Below are 27,210 nucleotides of genomic sequence, written 5' to 3'. Positions count from 1 at the left end.
TACTAAAAAGCCTGTCTAATCCTTGAATGTGAATATAGTGAAACAGCTGTCTATTTGTCTATTCATCATATGAACACTGTACACTGTCTAGACTAGCAGATGTTTACCAGAGGAAAAATGATTTTGCTACCAAGTTGCCTGGCACAGTTGTTGGGCTGCTTATACTACACCTTTGTATGTACTAATATAAAAGCTTTCCTTATGTAGTGTGGAAACTGTCTTTCCACTAAACAAGCAGCTTTTGCTTAGCACTGACATAAGGTCACTTAAGAACATATCAACAGCTCTAGTTTTATAATTTCTTTACTGAAACTGTCATATACTCTTTGTCAACAACTTTTTACTCTTAAAGAAACATTTACTTTATTTTGCCATCTTTAAAATTTGGCATGTGCCCTTTTGTCTGCTTACATCCTCAAGAAGTACCCATAGACTTAAGATCACAGCATCTGTAGAAGTGTTAGTGAGTAAAGCACAAAACCAGAGTCACAAGATGCAACAGGCACATTAGCATGAAAAAAATCAGATATAGAAATGCACTCATCATGCTCCTTCAGAAATGTATATTGGAACTGTGAACTAATTAGATATATATAGCTGAATAAGCATTGTTTCTGACTAAATGACTCACTCAGGATAATTTGCATATTGTCAAATGATCACTGATGACAGGACATAGATGTCTATTAGGATGTAAGTTAGTATTCACAGTTGGGCCATTTTTTCATCTTATAGAATACTCCCCCAATGATAGTTAACATACCAAAATGGCATTAAAAAAATCCCAATCATTTTATCAGCCCTATCTTAATCACAGACCATTGGTTCAGAACCCCTGGTGATTTAAGTAAGAACTATCTGCTAGTGTTGGATACAGGGAGAAGTCAGCATATAGGCATAGCTTGCAAACTGAGTAGCTGTCTGTAGTTCTTATTGCCAGAACAAAAACCCACTGTAATTTAAAAAGAAGTATCTGCTAGTGCTGGATAAAGGGAGAAGTGGACACATAGGCATAGCTTGCATGGCAGTGTGCTATTGTCCCTCAACTCCAGGGACTTAAATAAGCCTCCCAATTAACCCATAATCAAACCAATTAATTACTGCCCAGGAACATTTTTGTATGGGGCAGTATATAAATGTACTAAATAAAATAAATAAATCTGCTAATTAAATCCATTAAAGCTTGCAGCTCTTTATAGAAGACATACATACATTATTCCATGCTTGTGGTTTAACATGCTGGTACTTTCTCTCCTCTTGCATTAAATCTCTGCCCCCAACCCCAAGCTGAACCACAATTGCATGCCAGCTATGCTAACTGTGCTATTGTAACAGAAAATGAACTTTTTACACTGGGATATGCTCAGGGAAAGGTTTAAAAATATTTTTTAAGAAGAAATTTGAATATAATAACCATATTTTAACTGTTATTGTTCTCAACAGATTTTTTTTTAAACACAATAATCGGTTCAATACTTCCAAAATGACGTGAAGCTCAAGAAAAGAAGATCTTTCTCAGATTAAAGTTTACCATATATGGTCATTATTCAATAAAATGAATAATGTTTGAAGTTGAAATCCAACAAATTTCAAACTCCATACTTTCCTTTTGCAAGCACATTAATAAAACATTCGATCACATATTTAATTTTCTTAAACTTTCCTATATGTGTAGTCTATGCAAAACGATTTTACCCAGTCAACAATGAGCCTCATTTACTAGCTTAACATATATATATATATATATATATATATATATATATATATAATTACAACTTGCAAGAATGGAAGCCTGATATGTTATTTATTTACATATTTGCATTAGCCATACCTGTTCATAATCACTTTGACTCCCTTCTAGTTTCATTTGTGGCATGGGAACTGCTGCAGTCTCTCTCTTCACTTGAACACTCAAGTAATGCAAGAAGCCCCAGACCATTTATATTAAGAGGGACCCAAACAGCAGCTTTTTCCAATGCCAATGCCATTCTTCCTAGAAACTAGGGTGATAGTGGTGTGCAGAAAAGCTTCAGCATGGGTTCCTTCGGGGACACAGTATCTCACGTTACCTGAGTGGCATGAGGAAGTGCTGCGCTGCCGTGACTTCCATATTGCAAAGGGAATGCAAAAAAAGAGGCATGTATATTTAAAATCAAGCACAAACATCTTGTTGAACTGCGATCATATACAGGAACCCCAGTGGGGCAAAGTTGCTAAGGTTCAAAGTTGCTAAGCCACTTCAATACTACACAATGCCTATAAATATTAAAAGAACTGGAACATAAGGCACCATATAAGATACCATAACAGGCCTTGGACTACTTTATTCTGGCCCTCAAGGAAAAGATAAGGTAAAGCATTTCCATCTAGTAAACCCTGTGACATTACATTACTGTCCCTCAACTTCCCCATTTTGAAAGTGTCTCCTAATAATTAACAACAGACTCTGAAGCTACTTATCTAATATGACTGGAAACTATTTGCATAGCTGTGTGAATACCTTTCCCTGCCTTTGTTTAACCCTGCTACAGAGTTCCACTTAGAGTTGCTAGTTTGGTGAAAAATCCAGTAAAGGTCTCTATACATTATACTAACACACCACAACTGGAATGAGTGTTAACCTTCTCAGCAAAAATATTGCTCCCCTTTAGGCCAAACTACAGGTGGCATTTACCTGTTCAGTTGAAACACAAAACTGCCTCCAACGTTTTAGAAAGATGAGTGAAGTCCAATTTTAGAAGCCAAAGAGCCACACAGGTGCAGTATACAGAACCTTCCAGCCCAGCCCCTTATGGAGAAGAAAAGCCTAGGGCAGGGGGGCGGGGCTGAGCTCTCCCCTGCCCCCAGTGCATCCCTTTTGCTTTTAAAATTGGACTCCAGTCCCAACCCTCTTCTTTCTACATCATCTGGCAGTTATTATTTCTAAGAATATTTATATTCTTTCCTTAGAGCCAGCATAGCTTGGTTAGTGTGTTGGACTAGGACTGGGAAGACCCGAGTTCAAATCCTCGTTCAACCATGAAACTCACTGGGTGACTCCTGTATCTCTCATCCTAACCTACCTCACAGGGTTGTTGTGAAGATAAAAATAACCATGTACAGCACTCTGAGCTCCTCGGAGGAAGAGTGGGATATAAATGTAAAAAATAAATATCAGCAAGAAAGTTCTCAGTATAAGAGAGCCAGTGCTTTCTTTAAAAGGTGCCTCTGCCCTGTTAGCAAAAAACACAAGCGTGTAAACCAGGCATCCCCAAACTGCGGCCCTCCAGATGTTGCTGAACTACAACTCCCAGCATCCCTAGACACAATTTTTTTGTGGCTGGGTATGCTGGAAGTTGTAGTGCAGCAACATGTGGAGGGCCGCAGTTTGGGGATGCCTGGTGTAAACACATGAAACTGCTGCCATCACAGTTTGTTCCATAGGCGAGGGAGATGGAGCCATGCTTCCTCCTCAGCTGTGAAGACAAACCAAGCCGACTATGTGTATTCTAGTATCACCCCTCAATACTCTTCAACCTTTCAGCTCACAAGAAGCTAACAGCTTCATCGTCATAATAATAAAACACGAACACGTCCTTATACAAACTATACAGCAAGCAAGCAAAATATTAATAAAGGTAATCATTCAGAGTCTGCATATACAACAAGCAGGATACAGTATTCCCTCAAACATGTTGCTTCGGGCCACGATGCCACAAAACTCCAGACTAGAGTCAACTAATCAAGAGAGTCTCCGGCTGCACTTCATTTTCCATATAAAGAACAGAGCAACAACAAATAAATCCAGTTAGCCTGTCTGAGCTGGAAGGAACTGATTTTGACAGACAAAAATACGCGGGCTTAAACGACGACACTCCTTTGCTCCAGCATAGCGCTTTTTCGAAACAAGAGCACTGCACAGAGGCGACTGACTCGTTCCCGCGACGCCGTCCGGCAAACCAGCAACAGCTACTGGGGAGGGCCGGAAACAGCGCGGGGGATGCCTGGCAGAGCCCCGAGGACACGCAAGCCGAGCCCTTCAGCCCCCAGCCATGCCACCGCTGCTGGGATCAGCTCCGACCGAAGCACGAGATGTGGGGAAGGGCTGAAGAACAGAGGGAGGGGGAGGAGGGCTGGCTGGCTGGCTCCAGGAAAGAGCCGAAGGACAAACCCTCTAACCGAGCGGGGAGAGAAGGAAGAGGAAGAGGAGAAACCCCGTCTTCTCCATTTCTCAGGCTCTGGAAGTAGCTGGGTGGCGACGTCAAGGAGAGCTGAGAGGAGCCCCCACCCCGTGCCAAACCTTGGCCCCTCGGCCCTTCCTTCTCCTACCCACCGCTACCTTGCTTTTTCTAGGGTAGATGTCAGCCTTCTCTTCCCTTTCATATTTTAGACTGGAAGCCTGTGGGCAGCTTCGTACCCTCTGGGGTGAGCGCCTGCGCGCACAAGACGGCAGCCCTCCTCGCAGCTGTTCTTAGGGGCCGCGCAGTCTCCTGCTCAGTGACATAGCGGAAAGGGTCCCTCACTCCCTTCCTCGTCTTCTCCTGGCCCATGTCTCTGCTAACTATCTCAACTAGTTACAAGTTGTAGAAGGTGTAAATAACAGCATGACCAACTAACACAACAGAGTTAATGAAGAACTTTAATCACTGCACATATCCCAAATACAGTTACAAAGTGTAAATAACAGCAGAAGCACGTTATGGTTTTTATTGTTTAACTGGTTTTAAATGTGATTTTTATGGAGTTGTATTGTATTTTAACGTAAATAATAGTAATCTCTCACGGCTTGGCATTAACTGCAAGCCTACTATTTAGAAGAACATTGTAACTCTATTTTAGGACTGGGAAGTCACCTTACATCTGCACCCAAACATTTCTCCTCATAGTAAAATTTAGTAGGACCTACTCCTGGATAAAGCCTACTCAAGGAATGGTCAGGTGAAGTAATTATTATTATTATTATATTTATATCCCGCTCTTCCTCCAAGGAGCCCAGAGCGGTGTACTATATACTTAAGTTTCTCTTTCACAACAACCCTGTGAAGCAGGCTAGGCTGAGGGAGAAGTGACTGGCCCAGAGTCACCCAGCTAGTATCATGGCTGAATGGGGATTTGAACTCAGGTCTCCCCGGTCCTAGTCCAGCACTCTAACCACTACACCACGCTGGCTCTAATGATAATGCACTACCTTTCTCAAGGCTTCATTTCAATACCAGCACTTGCACTTTCTCTCTTAAAGGCAAAAAGCCAGTCTGGGGTGTGGGGGAGGAGGGCAATAAGGCAAAAAACACCATCACAATACTAAAAAGGGATTTAATTCTCTGAGGACTGAAAAATGAGCTGCTGCCTGTTGATCTTGGGCTGGTTCTTTCTTTGGAATGCTGCAAAGAGCTTTCGCTTCCTTTCCAGAGAGCCAGCCAGTGCCACACACTTTATTATATGTACGTCTGTGCACAAACACACACACAGAGATACCCCTCCCGAATGCAAAGGGCTCTCTTGGCTTCTTGCAACCGACTTTGTGGGCATTGTGCTGTCATAAATAGTGAAGCTTGTGGCACTGCAACTTGTGGCAGTCTGGACAAATTTTTATACTTACTCTGAAAATGACATCTGCTTCCTCCTGTCTCTTTAAATGATCAGCTCGGGGGGGGGGGCACAGCGTCCCTTACACATGGAGAGAAGCAGCAGCGTGCCTTACACATGGAGGGAAGAGCGATGGTTTCCGACCCGTTCTACCCAGCTGGAGGCTGCTTATGGCAGGCGCAGGGGAATGCCTACTCCACCTCTAAACCTTCCTCAGCAGATGCTCCTCGATTCTCCAGCTACCTGCAGGGAAGGAGATCCCACAAGCTTCACTATCCACTTGGGGCTCAGGGGCGTAGCTGTAATTGAGAGAAAGGGTTCAAAGAACACGGGCCCCAGCTCCTGGAGGGCCCTCCAGCTCCACTCCTCCCTATTTTCTTCATTATCTCCCTCACTCTGGGGGGCTGCCAGAGAAAGGGATGAACACGGGCCCCCTCTCCCCTAGCTATGCCCCTGTTGGGGCGGTGTGTGTGTGTGTGTTCTCGGTGTTTCAGAGAAAGGAGAGCGAGAGGAAATGTCTCAAGCTTTTTCTTCCTCCCTGAAGATGACGACTTGATGGGAGCTGAGAGAAATGAAGGCACTGGGGAAAATATTCTACAGAGAGATTGCAAAAGCTGCAGTGTAAATAAAGAGAGCAGCAAACAAACTGAATAATTGGATGAGAATAAAACAAGCCAGGAGGAGGAGAGAGAAAATAGTTTTTGCTCGTCAGTAAACTTGCAAGTAGCTGCTGGGATAAGGTCACTGTTGTAAAAATAAACTAATTTGAAGCATTTTAAAATAATCCAACTCACTCCGAGGGGAAGGGGGGGCACAGAGATGGGGTGGTGGAAAGCAAGGGAGAGAAATGACTTTAAATGTCCCCCACCTCCCTCCCCAACCCCTTCAGCCTTCTATTGCTCAAACATACTAACATAAGCAGGCAGAAAGTTTTAAGAACAACCCCCACCCGCGTCTTCAGACTGCTCACCTCCTCTTCACCTCCTCCCTCCCTCCCTCCCTCCCCACCATTCAGACCCATCTGTGAGCAAGGCGGGAGCAGTGGCCACCTGGATAAACTGGGTGGGGTGGAGCAGATCCCTTCCTACGAACAGCAGGGAGAGGAAGGATAGAAAGGATTTTCCTAGTCCTCAGCAGGGGCGTAACTATAATAGGGCAAGGGGAGACAGTTGTCTGGGGGCCCACTGCCTTGGGGGCCCCCCAGAGGCAAGTCACATGACTGACTCCCCCAGCTATGCACCCGCCTGGGCTTCCTTCAGTTGCATTCATCCTCCGAAATTGATGTGAGTGTTAAGACCTGGAGCTACCAGAACAGCATGTCTTTCTCTAGTACCATTACCACTATTCAGCCTCATTTAAGATTTCTTTACTTCATGAGCTGAAATTCAGTGAGGGCGGGCATTTTATGATCTTGTCTCTGGGCCCACTCCAACCTTGCTCCGCCCCTGGTCATAAGCAAACCAGATAAGGTTGTTTGCCGAGGGTGTACAAAGCAGTACATACATAAAGTATATACACAGGTACTCACACGAGGAAGCAGAAGGAGAAGCGGGGGAGCTTTGAAGGAGAAGCTCCAAATCAGAGATAGGGAGAAGCGGGAAGTAGAAGAACATATTGTTTGTTTGTGTCTGTTTGGTGAAGTGGGAGCAGCGCCCTTCCAACCCTTAAAGACCAGCCGCTCTTGAGAGCCTATCCGACGAGAACTCCCCTCCTCCACTTCCCTCTGTGCTGAGAGTTCCAGGCAGGGGCAGAGCTATCACTGGGTGAACGGGTTCAAAGAACCTGGGCCACACCCAATCAGGGGCCGCGTTTCGTGGCCTCGACACTCCCCCCGTGTCTGACACGGGGGTGCTAGTTTAGCTCCTGAGCGGGGGCCGCACAGCCCCTTCAGGAGCTAAACTAAGGCTGATGCTGCGTTCGCAGCGCCAGCCAGGGAAGAGCTGCTCCTGGCTGCACTGCGAATGCAGCCCCTTCAGGAGTTAAAAGGCTGCTGCTGCGTTTGCAGCGCAGCCAGGAGCGGCTCTTCCCTGCAGGGGAACAAAATGGAAATGGGGAAAGGAGAGGAGAAGGACTACTCCAGGCTCACCCTCCGCAGCCATCCCTCGACTATGCATCGACAAAAATGTAAAAAAAAGTTTTTTTAAAAATACCAGGCTGGCCGATGGGCAATGGGGAGTCATGTGACGTGTTTCGGGGGGGGGGGGCTCAAGGCAGCAGGGCCTCCGCACACCCCAGGCCCCCAATGATTTAAGTCTGATATTTCAAAATAAGTATGCTGCCTGGAAATACATTTCACTGAATACACACACGCACACTTCACAATATATAGTGATATACATTGAATCCTATATAATAAAAGGCTAAGTGAGTGGCCATGGCTTTGGAACGTTGGGGATCTGCGTCCCTGCCTCCCTGGGCTGTTCTGGGCCTGTGCGAAGCACAGGCCCAGAAGAGCCCAAGGGACACAGGACCTCAGACACCAGTGTCCCACAGCCACGGGCGGCCATTAGCCGGTGTGTGGCGGCGGGGGAAAGTGGCCGAGGCGGCGGCGGAGCCGCCGCCTCGGCCATGAGCTGCGGCACGGCGAGAGGAGGCCGAGGCAACCAGAAGCGGCCGCCCTGAAAAAGGCGAGGGCAATGGCGGTGGGGGAAGACCGAGACGGGGGACAGGGAAGCTGGGCGAGGTGGCGGCAAAGCCGCCAACGAGGCCCCCGCCCGCTCACAGCCGTCGCCCCCGCCTGCTCACCCGCCCTCCCAGCTGCCCAAAATGAAGCTGGGCGAGGTGGCGGCGAAGCCGCCAACGAGGCTCCCGCCCGCTCACAGCCGCCACCGCCGCCTGCTCACCCGCCCTCCCAGCTGCCCAAAATCACCTTCCTCGCTCCCCCCCAAAAAAGATTAAGGGCCAAAATGGCCCATGAGAAGGTTGCCGCCCCCGCCTATCGCCCTCCCAGCTGTTGAAGACCACCTTACCCGCTCCAGCCCGAGGGAAAAGAGAGGAGCTCACGAGCAGAGCTCCTCTCTGTGCTAAGTCACTGCTCAAACTGCCGCTATGGACGCAAAGGACGCCTATTGCGTCCATTGCGACAGTATAGGCAGCAGCTTAACACAGAGAATAGCTCTGTTTCCGAGTTCCTCTCTTCTCCTTCGGGCTGGAGCGGGTAAGGTGGGCTCCGGCAGCTGGGTGCGCAGGAGGGCGATAGGCGGGGGCGGCCACCTTCTCATGGGCCATTTTGGCCGTTATTCATCCCCCCCCCCCAAAAAAAAAGTAAAAGCAAAATAAGGAAGAACAAAAACAGAGAACAACAACAAAACAAAAAACAAAAAGAGAGAGGGGACAAGGGTGGGGGGAAGAGACAGAAAGAGAGAGAGAGACAGAAAAGACGGGATAGAAAGCTAGCGCCCGTTATCATAACGGGCTTAAAAATACTAGTACTATATATTTGTGCTACTTTTAATGCCTAGAACACACTAAAAACACTAATTATTAAAATGGGCCCCTTGCTGCAGATTGGCAAAGGAGACTTTCAACCATGCAGTGCGAGCCTATGTATGTTTTCTCAGAATTCTGAACAAATTCAGTAAAGTTTGATTCCAGGAGGTTTTTCACACAGGGCTTTTAAAGCCCTTTAACACACATCTCCTCTGGAATGGAGGTGCTGCATTCACATGTTGGCCAGATTTACCCTGAAGTCCCTTTGAGTTATTGGGGAGCAGTTCACACGCAATTCAGGTTTTTCACTGCTCGTTAGAATGTAGCCTGATTTATATCCGGAGTAAAAAAAATTCCACTATTTTGCGTTGGTTCTTTGGGACAATTTCAATTTTGCAGTAAAGCCCCCCTGTACACTTGCAGTAAAGCCTCAGACAGCAAATTTAACCACATTTAGCTGGAAGTACATTTCATTGGAACCTAAAAGACTTACTAGCAAGGAAAGCATGTCTACTTAAAAATAAACTCCATTGAATTCAACTGTCTGAGATCCTTCCCTGGTAAGCATATATAGGATTGCACGTGCTCAGGGATGTAAAGCAAACCAAACTAATTTGTGCTCCCAGGATATTTTGCTCCCTATAGGTAGAGGACCAGTAAGTCCCACTGAAGCCAGGAAGATAGGTGCGGAGAAATAGAGAAAAGAGCAAGAATTAGCACTATTCCTCAGGAGAAAAGGGGGAGGGGAGAATGAGGAATCTGCCTCTTCTTGGTAAAATTTTAAGACAGATGAGACATGCCAGGGCTCAAGGAGCTCCTGAAGTTACGCCCTCTGTCCTAAAAGTCATTCTCCCTGCTCCCCAATGTGGAAGTAGGGCTGGTTGTGGTCTCTCACTGTACTGATATAAAAACCATTCTCTGCAGGTGCTCAGAAGCAGGGTTGTCCCTAGTAGTGTGCGGGGCAAATCAGCATGTGCAGGGCCTCCTTAACATTTCATATCATTACAGAATCATACTGATTGATGACATACAGTTTAAATAGTGTGAGTAAGGTTTTTGGACATGTCCAACCAGCTTGGACATATAATGCATTTCTAATGAAATAAAAATAAAAAGCACCACACATGCTTCACAGTTCTCACTCAGACCTTCTGGGTTGCAAAACAACTTGAACATAAGTGCATTTATAAATGAATGAATGAATGAATATAAATATAATATTGTTTGTTCCAGAAGTTTTTGTAATTTTCTGCCATGAAACAAGTCACTTATAGGACTTTTTAGATAGTGTTTTTTTAAAATCCAGCAAATTTTCCAATCTGTTTCAAATTAAATATTCAGTGACTTCTCAGTCCCCACCCCCATATCAAAGCCCTACGGCAAGCAGATCCCTATATGGGGGTAGAGGTTTAACCACAAAAAGGAATTCACATTCTACCTCCATTACTGGCAGAAGCTGGGCTGGGCTGGGCTGGCCAGAGGGTCTACAGAGAACTGTGGTGGGCAAGGGCAGCCAGTGCTGGCCACTCTGCCTGCCTCCTTCCTTTCTTCCTTGCTTGCTTGCTGCCTGGAGAGCTTCAGGCTTCAGCGAGACCTCTGCATAGGCCTCTCTGGAAGCCCTGCCCACCCACCAATCAGCTGAGGGGCGGAGAGAAAAGGAGCTCTAGCAGCTTGCAGGCTACTTAGATTGCCGGCCAGGAGGGCAAGCAGGAGAGAGGGCGAATAGGGCAAGGGCCAGGGAGACTGGCTGAGGGGCCTAGAGGCTGGGCGAGCGGGCAATGGGGAGTCATGCGACATGTCTCTGGGGGGCCTCAAGGCAGCAGGCCCCTAGACAACTGTCTCCCCTTGCCCTATTATAGTTACGCCCCTGATCTTGCTGCAATTAAGGATGCTGGATAGCTGTGCTTCTCTGAGTTCCATTGCCGACTTCATTTGCACCAACTCCATCCATTTCTACTTTCTAGTTATGGGAAAGCCATAAGTAGAAGAAGCAAGGAACAAGCCAGGAAGCCAGGAACCAGCAGAGAGACTGCTTAGCTGGGCAGAACAATCCATCCTCCCCCACCATACCATTTTGACCTCTCATTTGCACGTGAAGAAGGAACCCTCCTTCAGATGAGGACTGTGCCTAGAAATGAATCCAATTTGGGGTCTGTTGTTGCTTGGTACAGACAGCAACAGAGAAGGGACTTCTTCTCTGGTACAGAATTTGGCTGGCCTGCTACACTCAAATCTACATAGTGTATAGCTAATGCAAAAAAGATGCTGGATTTGATTGCATAAAGTGACTTACATTTTTTTATTGTGAATGACAGAAAATGTTATCTGCCTGATCACAACTTTAAATTTGGAAACAAATACTCTTCTGTTTTAATCTGGTTTCCATTATTATATACATTGATTCAATTATTTGCATTTTGCATTTTTTGGACACTTTAACCATGAAATTACATTGGGTGCTGCTAATCACTGAGGCTCTTCACACGATTTGTGTGAAGAGCCTCTAGGGGGGTTGCGAGAAGAGCGGGCTTAGCTCGCTCTCCCCGCAGACGACCAGCCAGTCTGCTCTGGGCGGCCAGATCAGCTGTCCACACAACTGCTAGCTCCGTTACGGAGCTGGCGGGGGCTGGGAGGATCGGGGGTCGTGCAGCCCCTGGAAGCTCCAGTATGCCCTGCGCGAGCGCACAGGGCATACTGGAGAGACCCCTGAGCCAGGAGGCTGCTTTTCAGCCTCCCGATTGGGGGGCTCCTTGTGAGTAGCTGCAGCATGGGGCCATGGCACGGCTACACACGATCCAAAAAACCGGGTTTGCGGAGTGCTCACTCCGCAAACCCGGTTTAAGGGGCGGGCTACTTGAGCGGGTTACCCGCTCAGGAACCACCAGGCTCGCAGCCGAGCCTGGTGGTTCACATGATAAGAAACTGGTTAGCAGAGGCTGTTTTAAAAGGCCAATGAGGACAGAGCGTGCGCGCACACACACACACACACACAAAAGCATGGAAGACATTCCTGAAGGAAAGAGCGGGTATGTGTTTAGCTTATACTTTAGTAGAGGAATGTTCATCTTGTCCTTTAATCTGCAGAAAAGAGGAGATATGGTCTTGTGGTAAAGAAAGCATGAAATGTCCCCTTTCTAAGCAGCATCTGTCCAAGTTTGCCTTTGAATGCAAATTTAAAAGACGATTAACCACTGCGTTCAGTTACTTAATACTTAAATGTGCAGTCAAAGAAAGTAAAAACCTAATTTTACAAATAGAATCGTAAAAACACTTCTTTCCTTCCACATTTATGGTGTGTTTGTTGTATCTATAGTGGTACATAATAATGCACATATGCACATACTGCCTTGATACTGCAGCCCAGAACAAAACTCATTCCACTCACTTATGAAAAAAATTAAAGGGAACACTGTTGTTCTGTCTCTTCATTTTTATCTACATGCAGCACCCAGCCAGTCCTCAGGAGCTTTATATATAACAAGAAAACTTTCCAAATCCATACATCCCATGTGTAAGTGAAGGGCTGGCTAATACAGTCAATTTTGATTAATGTTAATCCATAGCCTATCTTTGGCCAAACATTTGTCAAAGTTTACAGGTGAAAAAAGCTAACCCGGGCCAAATTCACATGTAACACAGAACCGTGGGTCCAACAGGCCAAATTCACACATAACACAGAACTATGCGTCCAATTGACCTGTGGTTCCGTTCCTCCCCACATATGAATTTGAATGTTTAGGCGGGGAGCTGGCTGTGCGGGCTTCCTTCTTGACAGAAGGACAGCCCACATAGCCAATCGGGCCGGAGTGAGGGAGGAGCTTCCTCCCTCAATTCTGGTTCCATGGGGCTGAAACTACAATGCCAGTGTTCGGCTGTAATACTGGAGCCACAAAACTGGAGTTAAAGGCAGCGAAATTCCACTCTCACTGAAAGTTCAGAGTGGAGTTCAGGGAGGGAAACCAGGAGTCCTTTTTCTACCTTAATTCCGGTTTCCCACATTTGGACATGCAGCTATAGAAACCGGAGGTGAAGGGACCTCCAGTTTTCTATTATGTTCAAATTTGGCCATGGTCATACATGGTCACCATGAGCAGCAATTTCTGCATTCATACTGTCCTCAGTAACTAAGATTGTGGAAATTCCTACAGCAATATGTGAACCAGGCCTAAAATTGTGATCATAAAAACAGTTACCTGGAAGTATATTCCATTTAAATCAATGAGAATTACTCTTCTAATCAAATATGTTAGATAGGGTCTTTCATCCACACCTACTTTGGGTAGCTTCACACAACTGTTAGCCAGTCTGTAAGTGGGGAAAAGGTCAAGTGTATTGGAATTGAGAGTGCACACTCGGGCATTATCTCTGAGCCCACCTAAGTCCAGTTCCTGCACTCTCCATCCAGTTTTATATATCAGGCGGAATATCTCGGGAATTGGACTTGGGTGACTTTGGACATTATGCCTGCCGGGAGTGCACACTCTCAGTTCCCAATATATCCTAACGTTTTCCCCCACTTACAGACTGGTTGGCAGTTGTGTGAAGCTGCCTTTTGTGAACCACTCTCACTCACCCCACAAGTACTATGATTCAATAAAGTGAAGAGAAAAAGGCTCTAACACTGTGATCAGAAATTGCAACTCTTTCTTAATAGGTATTGTTAAAGCTATTCTATTTTATTCTCCTCATATCAACCCTGAGAAGGGGGATCAATGCCTTCTACAATCTTTCTTTCCACCTCCCACTGCCACCCCCAACATCAAGAGCACATCAGTCTTAACCAAATTCCCACTGGGCTCTTCCTCTGTGCTTCAGTTTCAAAATCCGACTTGAATCCCCCTTTGTCCCCTGTTTATTTCTCTCCCTTCTAACCTTAGACATGTTACAACTTTGAGATCCAGTTCAAACACTGAAAAGAAATGGAGAAGGCAGCAGCAGTGAGGCTGGCACTTCTTGCTCCTTTTCTACTCTGATGTCTGAAGTAGGAAATCTAAATTCCTTAAGTAATTGGGGCTCACAGATCTCACTGCAGGGTCCCTCCTGGATGGCAACTTACACTTGCTTTGCTGCATATAGGCTTGGTGTGCATTCGTACAAGTGGGGGATTGACACCGACTTGCACACAGGAACAGCAAGGGGCCATTTGCATAGTCACAGCCTGTTTGGGGGTTTTATCTTGACATTTAGGTTTAATAGCAGATTATATTCATAGGCAAAAGTAGCCAATTTCCCTCATGTTGAAAACAGTTTGCTGGACTACTCAAGGTTTTACATGGAGCTGTGTGTGTGTGTGTGTGTAGGGGGGTGTTGTCTCTGCTGATAGAGCAAAGAATTCATCCATCTTCTTGCCCCATTTTTGGCCAATGGTGTTGCAGAGGGGGCTGTGTGTGAAAGTGTGCTTGTCCCAGTTTACATTGTAGAGCCCCATGAGCCTGCATCACAACCTGCCTCCTTTGATGAACTGGTGCTGTGACTGAACCCAAGAAGCTGCATAGATTTGGGGTCTACAAAAAGGCTGCTGGAACAGTGGTGGTAGAAACCACCTCCCCCTCCCCACTACCTCAGATCATAAGAGATGGAAGCCATTGCAGAAGTCTGGGAGAAACCACTGATGGGCAGCTTGCCTGTTCCTCGCCACACACACATACCCATTGCCTATGTAATGCAATTCATAGAAAAATACGTATGTCTGAAAAGGATGGTGCTCATTTCTAATTTAAAAAATTCTATTGCAGCATAAAATAATCATGGCATGGAGGGAATCATTTGTGGAGAGTGGAAGGGGAAAGAGGAAAGCACCAGAGAGGGAAAGCAGGGAGGGGACAAAAGCAAGCCCCAGAAATAGCAGCATCACATCCTAAAACCATTTATTCACCCAGGCTTTTAATTAGATTTATAGTTTTAATACTTTTAATGTTGGGTTTTAATTGATTTTAATGTTTTTTTAAAAATGATTTTAATTGTAAACTTCCCAGAGACGCAAGTTTTGGGTAGTATAGGAATATGATAAATAAATAAAAGAGCTTGCACAAGGCTGACAGATGAAACAGTGTGCTGCTCCCCCTGCAGGCGATCTTGCAGAAATTCACCAATAATGCCCCGCCCCCCCTTTTATTTGTGCTTTGTACTAAGCCCTGCAATCTTACACCACTTCCTCTTGTGCTTAAGCTCCCAGTCCAGAAAGCAGCCAGGTGAGATCTGCAACTGCGAATTCCACGTTGGACACTGTAGTAGGGAACATGTTTCAGAAAGACTGTATAGAGAAATATTCCAAAGAAAGTGTGGATACGTTATTCCAGTTCAGAACAAGAGAGATCTGAACAGATATTCCAAACATGAACTATCCCCTGTTGCTAAGCAGGGTTCACCTTGGTATACATTTGGATGGGTGATGGGTGACTGCTGTCTGCTGTAATTCACTGCAATCCATGTCACTGCTGTCTGCAGTAATTCAGAAGGTGTCATAGCTCAGCAGTAGGGGTGCACTATTCAGGGCAATGAGGGGAGGTGGGTCCCAGGTGAGAAGCAGCAGTGGAGGTGAGAAGATTTGAGGTTCCAGTGGCAGTGCCAGTCAGGGTGGAGGGCAAGCACAAATGGCCACAGCTGCATCTTCCTCTCTCTTCTCACCCTGCCACCACTGCATCTCTCTCTCTCTCTCTCTCTCTCTCTCTCTCTCTCTCATCTTTTCACCCTGCTGCATCTGTAATTGGATCTAGTTACCAGCTATGGCAAGGCAAAAAGACAGAGACAGACATGTAGCTGCAACAGGACAGGAAGAGAGAGGGAGACACAGCGGTTTGTACCCACGAGACCCATCAGCATCGGCTGCCACTGTCCTCCTCCAGGCCGGTCTAGCATAAGGGGATTGGCCCAGGGCTCAAGTACTTAAGAATGGCAGTGGCCATCTGCTCCGGCAGCAGACGGTCTCAGGTTCAATCCCTGGCATCTCCAGGTAGGGCTGGAAAGAAACTTGCCTAAAACCATGGAGAGCTGCTGTCAATCAGTGTAGACAATAATGAGCTAGATGGACCAATGGTCTCACTCAGTATAAGGCAGCTTCCTTTGTTCTTATGGCATATTCTACCGTGTATATGATGATGATGATGATGATGATGCAGTTTCAAACCCAATACCTGTAATCTAGATTTGAAGTAGATGTCAGGTTCAGAACCACAAGCAGGGTAGAATATACCGGCACTGGCGGGTTCAGACAACGCATCCAATGTTGGCATATCCTTCCCAACACTGGAAGCTGGGTTCCTGTGAATGTTCAGAGAACCAGTGGTTCGGCTGAGCCACCAGTTCTCTGTGACTGAAGTCAACCTAACAAATTCTCTACTGAAGGGTGAGAAGCAAGGCATATTTTAGCCAGAGGCATTGCTAGAGTCCTCTAAGGATTGAGTCCTTGGCCCACAATATTTCATCTCCCTGTCCCAAATAAAATTCGTTCCTCTTTGTAATTACTTCTTGTAGTAGGTTGACCACCATGTGAAATTGAAGAGGATCGGGAGGGGTGGTATTGTGCATTTGAATCTCACCCCTTGCCTTTTGTTGTTGTTGGCAGGGTGGCATTGATTCCCTGCAATTTTTTAAAAACAGTTTTTGGGGAAGAGTTAACTGTACTTTTGGGGATGTTACTTGCCTCCTTCACCTGGGATGTTGCCACTGCCCTCACCACTGAGTTCTGGCTGCTGGATTGCTGCTGGGCACAAGAGCTGCTCCCTACTCCCACTATTGGGTCCCAGCAGTTAGGTTGCTGCTGGGCATGAGAACCATCTTGGATCTCTCAGAGTTGAGTAACAAGCCTGTCTCCAACCTTCTGTGGCTGGGCAAGGTAATTGAGAGGGTCGTGGCTTCCCAGCTCCAGACTGTCTTGGAGTAAACTGATTATCTAGACCCATTTCAGACTGGCTTTCAGGCAGGCTATGGGCTAGAGACTGCCTTGGTCGGCCTGATGGATGATCTCCAACTGGGAATTGACAGAAGAAGTGTGACTCTGTTGGTCCTTTTGGACCTCTTGGCGGCTTTCGATACTATCAACCATAGTATCCTTCTGGAGCATCTGAGGGGGTTGGGAGTGAGAGGCACTGCTCTGCAGTGGTTCCATTCCTACCTCTCAGGCAGGTTCCAGATGGTGTCCCTTGGAGACTGTTGTTCTTCAAAATCTGAACTTTTGTATGGTGTCCCTCCAGGCTCCATATTGTCTCCGATGTTGTTTAACATCTACATGAAACCACTGGGAGAGATCATCAGGAGATTTGGTGAAGGGTGTTATCAGTATGCTGATGACACCCACATCTATTTCTCCAAGTCAGCCACATTGGGAGAAGGCATAATCTCCCTAAATGTCTGCCTGGAGGCAGTGATGGGCTGGATGAGGGATAACAAACTGATACTGAATCCAGATAAGACGGAGGTACTTATTGTGCAGGGTTGAAACTTGGGAGATGAGTTTGATCTGCCTGTTCTGGATGGGGTCACACTTCCCCAAAAGGAACAGGTGCGCAATCTGGGGGTGCTTCTGGATCCGAGCCTCTCCCTGGTCTCCCAGGCTGAGGCGGTGGCCAGAGGTGTCTTTTTATCAGCTTTGGCTGATACGCCAGCTGCATCCATTTCTTGAGATAGATGACCTCAGGATAGTGGTACATCTGCTGGTAACCTCCAGACTGGATTACTGTAATGCTCTCTATGTGGGGCTGCCTTTGTATGTAGTCCAGAAAGTACAGCTGGTTCAGAATGCGGCAGTCAGGTTGGTCTCCGGGTCATCTTGGAGAGACCATACTACTCCTGTATTGAAAAAGCTACACTGGCTGCCGATAAGTTTCCGGGTAAAATACAAGGTGCTGGTTATTACCTATAAAGCCCTAACTGGCTTGGGCCCTGGGTATTTAAGAGAACATCTTCTTCATCATGAACCCCACTGCCTATTGGGATCATCAGGAGAGGTTCGTCTGCAGTTGCCATCGGCTTCTCAGGTGGCTACTCGAGAACGGGCCTTCTCAGTTGCTGCCCCGATGCTTTGGAACATGCTCCCTGCTGAAATAAAAGCCTCCCCATGTCTGACAATTTTAAATAAATCTTTAAAGACACATTATTCACCCAGGCTTTTAATTAAATACCGTTTCAATAGTTTTAACATTGTTTTAAAATATTGTTTTAAGGTTTTAAATTGTAATGTTTTAACTTTTTGCTTTCATTTATTTTAACCAATGTTTTAATTTCTTTGTTGTCATTTATCTGTTTTAATTAATGGTTTAAATTTTCTGTTTTTGTTGTAAACCTCCCAGAGAAGTAAGTTTTGGATGGTATAAAAATATGTTAGTTAAATAAATAAATACCGAAATAAATAAATAAATAAAATCTGTCACCCCATTGATGAGCAGTGTTCCCTCTAACAGAAATTCCCAGATATTGTTGACTAAAACTCCCAGAATGCCCAAGCAAAAGCCATTGCAGCTGAGGATTCTGAGAGTTCTGGGAAATCCCTGTTAGAGGGAACACTGCTGTTGAGCTGCTACGCATGAGGCTGCCCACCATTGAGCCCCAGTGGCTGGGTTGCTGTTAGGCATGAGAGTTGTCCACTGCTCCCACTGTTGAGCCCAGCAGGGGACAGCAGTAATGGGCAGAGTGAGTGGAAGAGGAAATAGAGGGAAGGCGCTCAGTTCCATCCCTCCCTCTTTCTATTATATAGCTGCATGGACGGTGGAGGACGGTGGGGTTCAAGGAAGGATGGGGAGCACCTGGGTTGGAATGTTTAATTCTAGCCCAAAGCACCCCTCTCCAGCTTCATCCAAACAAGAAGGGTGAGGGGGCAGGCAAGTATGTAAGAGGTTCACAGCACCCAGACAAACATTTAGACATGTGCCCCTTGTTCCCACGGCTAGCAGCGCTGATGCCCACCTGTAAACTGTACAGCTTGCTCTGCTTTCTGAGGCATGGCATGCTACCTGCCCATGCCCAATACTCTGCCGTTGCTGCCCTACCTCCTGCTCCCAAACTCTGCCGTCTCCAGGCCGTACCCTGTTCCTCCCACTGGTGCACCTCCTCCCCTCAGGTAGAGGAGGAAGCACTTGCTCCAAGCGTAGTCTGCTGCTCCTCCCTGCTCTGCAGGGAACAGAACGCCCCACCACCTCTCATGGGTGCCGCAGTGCCTGGATAGGTTGAAGACCCTCGCTTTGTTCACTTCGCGGACCTTACCTGCCAACGGGAGAGGCAAGCCGCTCGCTCACACCGCTGACTTCTGAACTGGTTTTGCTTAGTGCCTGCCCGCCTGCTGCCAGCGAGGAACTCGGAGGGGGGCGGTCCATCCCAGCCCTAGCGAGGCTACTGCCCTCCTCCATCCCACTTGGCTGCCAGTCAACGACCCTGGAGCGGGCCAAGGCGCCGGCAACGGCCTCCCCGCCTCCTGTGACGTCCACGACAGAGCCCTGCTTGGTTGGAAGGGATACGGGCAACGCCCTGACCCGCCCACCGAGTGGAGGAGGAACCTTTTCATCGGGGTGGGAGGCGCCTGGGGGAAAGCCCCAGCATCTTGCTGGGCGTCGTTGGGGAGAGAAAAAGTGCATTTCTTCCCCTGGCCGCCCTCTCCTTCAAAGAGTCCAGTATACTTTCAGCCCAGTTCTCGACAGGCTCGCTCGGATGGAAATCCCACAGGAGAAGCTCTGTTTGCTTAGGAATGCAGTGCAAGCTCTCTGTGTCTTTGCTTCTCCTCTTCAGCCTTGAGCAGGCCTGATCTCTGCAGGGTTTAAAGGATGTGGGGGGATAACGAGGCGAGGTGGCTGCTTGCGGGCAGCCTCTTGACATCGCCTCGGTCGCTCCCTTGCAAGGCTTGTATCCAGAGCTCCTCCGGATCTCGCAAGAGCGCCTGAGGGGGACGAGGGGCTGCTGGCAACCTCCTTCCTTTCCTCAAGCTGTTGCAGAGATAGGAACCGGCATAACGGGTGGTATGACTGTCTATCTGCTTGTTCTTCATCTCCCACCCAACCAGGGCGATCCCCCACTGGCCCGTCCTCTCTCTCCTCACTCTCCCAGCCACTTCTGTTTGCACTCTATTTCCCCGGACAGCCGCTTACAAAGAGGAGGCCTGAGCTCTTGTGTTTCCTCAGCACCCACACGTACATTCTCCCCCGACCCCCGCACCCCAAACCATTTCTGCACTCTTCCTCCTTGCTCTGCTGCCCAGGAACTCTTGCGACACTGGTTGGCTCGCTTGCTGCTGCTGCCGCCGCCGCCACCACCAGTGCCAGCTCAAGGGGTTGTGGGTGGTGCCCTTGGGTAATTTTGCTCGTGCACGCGCGCGCGCACACACACACACACCAAGATCTAAAATCCAAACTCCTGAAGCCTCAGAGTGTTTTCACAGGTTAGGCTTACTATATGGGGAATCAATTGATCATTTTACATTAATTTGGAACTTTTTAGTATTTGGGGATGATATTTTTGCAACCATTAATAGAATCTTAACAGCAAAGCAAAACAGCTCAGTAGACTTGTCTGTAGCTGCCCCTTAGAATCTGCCTAGTCTTCCAGCAAGATACACTGAACTTTCTTTATATATGATAGTGGCTGAGGAGAGTGCTTAGGCTCAGAGAGCGCTTAGGCTCTTGGCCACCTATTGCAAGGACAATCACTTGGTAATTAACTTCCACAAATCCAAAGTGATGGTCTTTGCCAAGAGGCCTAAAAAATTTAACTGGGATATAGAAGGCCATTGTATAGAGCAGGTCAATAGTTTTAAATATCAGTGTGGTTTTTCATGCCACTGGGTCATGGAAGGCCTATGTGGACTACATTGCCCAACAGGCACAAAGAAGTGCTTCAGCAACGAGAGGAGAGCTGGTCTTGTGGTAGCAAGCATGACTTGTCCCCATAACTAAGCAGGGTCCACCCTGGTTGCATATGCATGGGAGACTAGAAGTGTGAGCACTGTAAAATATTCCCCTCAGGGGTTGGAGCTGCTCTGGGAAGAGCAGAAGGTTCCAAGTTTTCTCCCGGGCTTCTCCAAGATAGGGCTGAGAGAGATTCCTGCCTGCAGCCTTCGAGAAGCCACTGCCAGTCTGTGAAGACAATACTGAGCTAGATAGACCAATGGTCTTACTTAGTATATGGCTGCTTCCTATGTTCCTATGTAAGATTCTTTCACTCCAAAGGTGGAGAGGTAATCCCTGCAGCATTAAAGTTATTTGCTGCTAAATCATTGGCCCAACTTCTGTATGGTGCACAACTGGGCCCCTACCCATAGGCCACTGGAGATAATCCAATCCACTTTTATTAGAGCAGTATTCATGGCCCCTCGATGTATCTCCAACACAGCATTGAGGTTGGAAACGGGCCTCCAGAGGTAAGAAACAAAAGCATGGATTTTAATCCTTAGTTATTTTAATTTAGGATCCATTTCTCCCCTCTGGGATTGATCCCTCTTATGTTGGCCGATAGGTTTCAATCCACCTGGACACAAGCAATGATGCAGCCTCTCTGCTGAACACTCGGCCTCTCTGCTGAACATCTGTCATTATTAGATTATAGTCAAGCTGAAGAGATCCTCAAACAGAGGGTCTTGGACATTGAACATCAGAACGATTTAAGCTCCATCCCAGAGACCCTAAGAGGGTGCCTTGGTGATTTTAACTGGGAACCTGCTAGTTATCTATTGTCCCTCTCTTTACCAAGCCATCACAGGGTTCTCCACAGAGCAAGATATGACGCCTTACCATCAGCGGTTTTATCTGGAAGGTTTCTGAAAACCCCTCTGGCCACTCGGTTATGCCCCTGCGAGGTCGAATCTGTCCACCATGTGCTACTCAATTTTGTGCAGCTGCTGTTAAGATCCGTCAACAGCTAACCTCCAGCCCTTCTTTGTAGATGTTGTTATATGAGGCTTCTATGTTGGCGTATTATCTATGATTTACTTCTTATCTGAATGTAGTATCTCTGTGTATATATATATATATATATATATATATATATATATATATATATATATATATGATCACTGATCATAATAAAGCTATTCATTCATTCATTCATATGATAACAGCTGCAAGAATTCTTTATGCTTCCTGTTGGAAAACAAATCTGATTCTGTCTCTAGATGATTGGCATCTCAAACTTTGGGATTATGCATCAATGGCTAAAATTACTGCAAATATTAAGAACAAATCTGAAGATTTTTTTTCTCTCAGACATGGGAGCCATTTATTCAATATAATACATCACAGGGTTTGGTTCCTCATCTGAGATTTGACTTCTCTTTGTAGAGGAATTTAATGTTGATTGCTCTGTGTAGATAACAGGTGCATTAATTTTGCTATTGTTCTTACTGTCAATTTTTTTTTTAGATTTGCAGCCATTTATTTTTCAGAGTGGAGAAGGGGGAGAGGGAGATGATGCTGGAAAGAGTTCAAGGATGTATACAGATTGTAATGAGAATCATAGTAATTGCATTGTTTGGTTATTGTTTTCCTCCCCTCCCCCTTCTTTGCTATTTTGCCTTTGTTTCTTTGTTTATATTACAGATAAAATAATACAAATATTTTTTTAAAAAAAGAATCTGCCTAGTGACTGATTACCCATTATAGATTTATTTATTTATTGCTATTGGTCAGATAATTTTTCTAGGATTATTTATTCCACCAATCCCTGCTTGCTCAAAGTCTACCTGAACTTCAAAGTTCTCTGCAGCTGCCTAGTTTTGCTTTGGGGGTCCCACAGAAGAAACTGACAGGGCTGTGCCGGGTTGCAGGGCTAGGGGCGAATCAGCATGTGCAGGGCCTCCTTAACTCATAAATGAGACATTTGCTGGTAAACGTTTTTGCTATGTTGTATAGGTTGTAGTCTGAATCCTGTCTGTTTCAGGCCGCCACAGTGTGCCCAGACAGTAGTATAGAATGGTCTTTACTCTGCATATCATGAGAGAATTCAATTTGAGGCAGGACTCTGGAACCTGACTCCAATGCTAGGCTTAGGTTGCATATTTACTTTGAAGTAATGTTTATTATTCTTAGTGGAACTTACTTCTCAGTAAACATACATAGGATGACTGTTAATCTGGAAAGGTGTAAAGTGATAAATCAAAGAGAAGGGGCACCTGGGCATGTGCAGAATAAAATGCATCGTCCACTAAGCAGATGGCTATCACACATGCAGAATTAGGGGGAAGGGCTTCCTACCAAGAAGGGTTGAGCCCTGACGAATTTATTTTAAGAGATTATGTGTTGTTTAAATTGAAAGCGACATAGGGAAAATTATAGTCTCAAAGGGCTCCCTGGGAGAGGAAATGAGGCAAGTAAAAGAATGCCTTCTTCCTTATGAACTCTGCCACCTATTCAGGCCTGTCTGCCTCATTTGGGAGGAAGGCGGGGCCGAGGAAGGGGCTCTTTTGCTGCCTTTTCTCCCACCGGATCCCTCGCTCCTGCAGTGAGTCAGTGGCGGTGAGTGCTTGAGTACTTTTAGTTCAGCTGAAGCGTGCCTCTCTCCAGCACACCTGCCCCAGTGAGCCCCTGCCTCAGAGCAGCCATGGCCCATTCTCATAGTTTGGGAGGTGGGAGAGCTCTCGCCACTGTCCCACTCCACCGCCGCTCAGTGGCGGCTTTGAAGTTGTTGGGTTGTTGTTGTTTTTAAGATAAGGCACACCCCTTGGTGGTCATGTCCCCGGCCCCCTTGGAGTCCCCGTCCCGATTCCAGCCAACACAATGCTGGCAACCCTAGTTATATTGGTTACTTTCCAGTTCTTTGGCACAGAGCCTGATTGTAGGGACAAGTTACATATTTTGGTTAGAAGTCCAGCCATTTTACATTTGAGTTCTTTAAGAACCCTCAAGTGGATGCCATCTGGCAATATGTTACTTTTTAACTTTTCACCTTAGAACATCGTCTCTTGTCATCTCCATTTTAACTTGGTTCTCTGTTTGACGCCCTCCCTGAGAAGCTCAGTTCAGCCCCTGTATCCTCTGTGCAAAGACAGATGTCAAGAATTCATTCAATCTCCATATCCTCCATCAGCATCCTTTTTACACATGTTTCTGCCAGGGACTGAACAAAAGGAGGAGCAGGAAGAAGAGGCTGTCAAATACTTGGCAACTCAGAACATTTGGGGGGTGGCTTTTGTTTCGCTTGGCCACAACTAACCAACACTAATGAGGCTAGGTGAAGTGGCTGCAAGTTGCCCACTGGCTGCCTCTGCCAGTCTGTTACCTACTCCAAACCTCACCCAGCAGCAGCAACACAAGAGTACCAGCCACCACTACTGCTACCTGCCTCCTCCCCTTTCTTCTTCTCAGGCATCTCAGAGAAGGAAAAAGAGAAAGCTTTTAGGTAGAGGATCGATGGTACCTTTGTACACCGTCATAGTGTGTTAGTCACTACTACACAGAGCCAATTTTATACAAGGGCCATGAGAGAAGCCGCTTGGAAGGCTTTTTTATAGCATCTATTCTATCTGGCAGTTATAACTTATGCAAACTGGGCCACAGTTTTATATACAGTATGACTATGAACACTGAAGAGTGTAAATTCCCAAAGTGTGGGTTATGGTACAACTGGAATTACTGAAAAGGAAAACTGGTGGTAAAGGTGCCTGCCTACAGGCCTGGTTATTGCAGGAAAGAGATGAAATGCCACAGTGATGTTGAAAAATGCATTGTGAACTGAGCTGAAAATTGATACAGTCCACACACTGCCCATTTTTATTACTATGTCAGCCTGGGGAAAGCCAGTGTGATAATGGAAATCATTTAATGCTAAAATTGAATCAAAATGCATCGCCTAACTTTTTAAGTTTCATTCCTGGAACTAAAATCCCTTTAGTCATTCATGTTTGCGGACAGGTTATGGGCAAGTTTGCCAATTGTGCTGGGGGGAGTGGTGAGGGGAGCAGAATGTGTCTCGGAGTTGCCTAGCAACATGGGGGCACTTCACTTTCCTCCCATGCCGTGCTGCTGCCTTGCTGTACAATTCCAGAAAATTGCAGAGTGCCCCTATATTGCCTGAGCAACCAGGTGACTCTCCCAGTTTTTTGGCACTGGGCTTCAACATCTTGCAGTGCAGAGTGGGAATATAGAGACAATGGCTGCCATTGTGCACAGCATAATAGTGCTGTAAGGCTCTGTGTGGGGCTGCAGCAAAGCTGCAAGATAAGCCCTGACGCTTTTAAAATCTGGCAGCTGCAGAAGCAGCATTACCACATTTATCCCTGTTCTGTGACAATGGAGATAAATATGGTAACACTGCTTCCTCAGCCACTGGGTTTTTAAAGTGTCAAGGCTTATCTTGTGGCTTTTCTACAGCCCAACACGGAACCTTATAGTTCCATTAGACTGCTCATCATGGCAGCTAATCACTCAGTTGCCTAGGCAGCCAGGAGGCTTTACACACATGGCTTTTGGTTCGAATCTCCTTAGGGATGGAGAGTGTGAGTGTATATATCAGCTACCTTTATTTTGAAGTCGCTTCAGGCTATCAGGGACCAAAACAATGGAAAAGGGCAATCACAGAATGAAACAAACAATAAAAAGGAGAAAGGGAAATCCCACCGTGACTACAAAACAGATAATGATACCCAAACACTGAGAATATAAATAAACACTGGAAATGTATATTCAGAAATAATAAGCCAGTAATAAATAATCCATGACATTACTAAACAAAAATCATGAATCTAAACTAAATAATTCCCCAAGAAAAATAATAATGATGTATGCAGTAATACTCAAACCAACCACAATGCAAAATACATAAGTAATAGCATGTGCAATAACAGTAATGCCTTCTCACAATACAGAATACATAGATAATAGCATGTGCAAAAACAGTCAAAAGTTAAGGAAGGAGGTGTAACTGAGCCAGGCAAAAATTGGGCTGCAGGATGAAATAGGCAAAGTCAAGTATGGAAGTGGCAGATGACAAAAGCACTGCGTCAGACGTGGTCTCAAAAAGGTGTGGACGTCCTCAATGGCGAAATGCTCAATACCATCCGTACAGAAGTGAAGGTGTAAAGTCACAAACATGCTGATAGCAAAGAACCCGTCGAGCATGCTTCCATAAATAAGCTGACCTGGATCAGAGATAAAGCCTACTACATGTCCTTGTGGAGAAAAACAAACTTCATGAATCAATGTCGTTCATGAATCAAAGTCGAACGGCTCTTCCGGATATGTGCCATTTCGCCCACAAAGCTTCATCAGCCTGTACAGTATAAACATACAATATACAATACTAGTTGACCGGGCGCATAGCATCTGCGCCCCTAGTTCTCCCTGGCTACCCCCCCCTTCAGCCCCTTCTCCCTAACTCTTCCCCCAGGTGTCTCTAACCACCACCCACCCTCTTGCTTCTCTCCCCCCCTCTCCCCGCTTGTGGTTTCTGACCGGCTTGCTGGCCTGTTTGCTCCTGCTGCCGCTTCCTCACACTGGCGGCGCGCAGTGCCCACCACAGCTGGTCCCGCTGCCGTCCACGCACCTGTCCGCCATTTCCCTGGGCAGCAGCTCAACAGTTTCATGAATCCTGCCACGCGTGAGCTCCACCGCCTAGCCAATCCGGCGCCTCGGCTTCCCAGCCAATCCAGCGCCTCGGCTTCCCAGCCAATCCACTGGGTTGCCGGGACGCATCCCCACAGAGACACGTCTATGGGGATTAATAATATAGATGAACATAAATACAGCCAGGAATGAATCCCTACAGTGAATATACTGTAAAGAAAATGCCCTGATATAAGATAGCATACAAACCTCCAAAACAACATTAGTACCCCATTTCTTAAGCTTAACCCAATATTACAGTCCTTTCCAGCATCAATATCTGCAAGAAACTCTCCAATTTACACCTATCTGAGATAGATTTCCCACAGCTGGAGGTGGCATAATAAATGTCACCTTCAAGCATGCACACATGTGGATAGATGACTTAGTAATAAAACAATTAACGTAGACTACCAAGCTGTAAAAAACCAGATAATTAAAGGCACAGAGTCCGCAGTACTAAACTCTGGAAAGCTGAAGGCATCCTGCATAAATGTAGCAAAACTCACAGCCCAGCCTCACAAAGTCTGGTGTGAACATCGGTAAAAAGGAGAGAAAAAAAGGAAAAGGAAAGGGGCACTCAAATAACATAACTCAAAATGGGAAATAGAAGAGGCATGCAGCTACACAAGTCTCGTGCACAAAAATCAAAAGGGGACTACGACAGGTGAAACTAAATCAATACCAGGCAGTCAGCAGTATC

General features: G+C 46.3%; 1 protein-coding gene and 1 long non-coding RNA gene across 9 annotated transcripts in view; both read right to left on the bottom strand.

Moving 5' to 3' along the window:
• Positions 1-19,434, bottom strand: part of LOC128347739 (sulfate transporter-like) — a 33,665-nt gene extending 14,231 nt beyond the window's left edge. The window contains exons 1-3 of one of the 8 annotated variants that reach the window (XM_053302786.1): positions 19,192-19,434; positions 5,579-5,808; positions 1,832-2,103 (exon numbers count right to left, since the gene is read on the bottom strand). The gene's annotated coding sequence lies outside the window, so the exon portion shown is untranslated. Of the gene's footprint in view, positions 1-1,831; positions 3,231-4,318; positions 4,520-5,578; positions 5,809-8,534; positions 8,624-19,191 lie in introns of those variants that run through there. The other 7 variants (XM_053302790.1, XM_053302788.1, XM_053302789.1 and 4 more) reach the window with 7 other exon arrangements.
• A 5,973-nt stretch (positions 19,435-25,407) lies between these two features.
• Positions 25,408-26,920, bottom strand: LOC128347059 (uncharacterized). The gene is made up of 2 exons (XR_008317355.1): positions 26,449-26,920; positions 25,408-26,175 (listed from the first exon to the last, which is right to left on the bottom strand). It is a non-coding gene; the product is annotated as an uncharacterized LOC128347059 (long non-coding RNA).
• Between the last annotated feature and the right edge of the window lie 290 nt (positions 26,921-27,210).

The sequence above is a fragment of the Hemicordylus capensis genome, chromosome 2 (assembly GCF_027244095.1).
Source record: "Hemicordylus capensis ecotype Gifberg chromosome 2, rHemCap1.1.pri, whole genome shotgun sequence".
Taxonomy (NCBI): Eukaryota; Metazoa; Chordata; class Lepidosauria; order Squamata; family Cordylidae; genus Hemicordylus; species Hemicordylus capensis.
The sequence above is the reverse complement of the archived record's forward strand: the minus strand, read 5'-3'. Positions and strand labels throughout refer to the sequence as shown.